The sequence below is a fragment of the Carlito syrichta genome, unplaced genomic scaffold, assembly GCF_000164805.1.
Source record: "Carlito syrichta isolate Samal-C Ts95f unplaced genomic scaffold, Tarsius_syrichta-2.0.1 Scaffold307050, whole genome shotgun sequence".
NCBI classification, from domain to species: Eukaryota; Metazoa; Chordata; class Mammalia; order Primates; family Tarsiidae; genus Carlito; species Carlito syrichta.
In genome coordinates, this window is record NW_007251146.1 from 157912 (window position 1) to 159181 (window position 1270).

General features: G+C 46.5%; 1 protein-coding gene across 1 annotated transcript in view; it reads left to right on the forward strand.

The window, feature by feature from the left end:
* IRF8 (interferon regulatory factor 8) overlaps positions 1-1270 on the forward strand; it is a 22836-nt gene that overhangs the window by 17949 nt on the left and 3617 nt on the right. The window lies entirely within an intron of this gene.

Here is a 1270-nt window from a genome sequence, read left to right on the forward strand (position 1 = left end):
TGGGGTTGTGGTCTCTGCGTCAAGTGTGATCAACGGAAGAAGATGGGTACATTCCAGTGAATCCAATATCCACTGGCAGGAAAAATACGGCACATCAGAAGCAGCAGGGACACACACGCGATTATCCTTGAGGTAGGATCCCCCCCCCCCCCCCCCCGGTCATTCTGTAGGCGGCACATTTTGGGAGCTATTGCCTTCATCTGAGCATTTTTCAGGCTCTTTCCTGAGAACAGGTTTGGATAAAAGGTTTTTGCAGAGACTCTTAATCTGAAATCCAGAGAACCCCAAGGGGACTCTGAATTTGTTGAGAAAAAGATTGCACCTTCATTTTTTTCTGACTTTGAATGGAGATTTAACATTTCCTTCCATATGATGTGGGCAACAGGCCATGGTGTGGTCAGCAGGAGGTGTGAGGTGGAGGATGGTCATAGAAAGACAGTTGTTGAGACATGACTTGCCCGCCATGTGGCTCAGAAATGACCAGTTACCAGACCTTCCCTAGACCTGTGTCAGAAGAGTTAGTAAGGGAGTATATGTATTTGTGTATTGTTTTTTTTGGAGTTGAAGTCTCACTCTGTCACCCAGGCTGGAATGCAGTGGCACACTCATGGCCACCACAACCTTGGCCTGCTGGGCTCAGGCAATCCTTCTGCCTCAGTCTTCCAAGGAACTGGAACTACAGACGTGTGTCATCATGCCTGGCTAATTTTTAATTTTTTTAAATATTTTCTATTGTAGAGATGAAGTCTCCCCAAGTTGCCCAGGCTGATCTCGAACCCCTGGACTCAGGCAGTCCTCTTGCTTCCGCCTCCCAAAGTGCTGGACTTACAGGCGTGAGCTGCCATACCTGGCTATATTTTTTTGCTTTTAAAAGCATTTGTTTCAATAGCTTTACGGGGTATGAATAGTTTTTTGGTTGCATGGCTGTATTGCGTAGTGGTGAAGAAGTCTGAGCTTTAAGTGCATCCGCCGCGCCCACCTGACGGGTGATTTTGTGTTCCTCCATCCCTTTTTCTCAGTCCCCTTCTGAGTTTCCAGGGTCCATTAAACCCTTCTCCTTGTCTTCGCAGACCCTTAGTTTAGCTTTCCACTTATACGTGAGAACAGGCCGTGTTTGGTTTTCTGTTGCTGAGTTAGCTCATTTAGGATGATGGTCTCCAGTTCCATCCAAGCTGCTGCAAAGACATTATTTCATTCTTTTTGATAGCTGAGTAATATTCCATGGTGTGTGTGTGTGTGTGTGTGTGTGTGTGTGTGTGTGTGTGTGTGT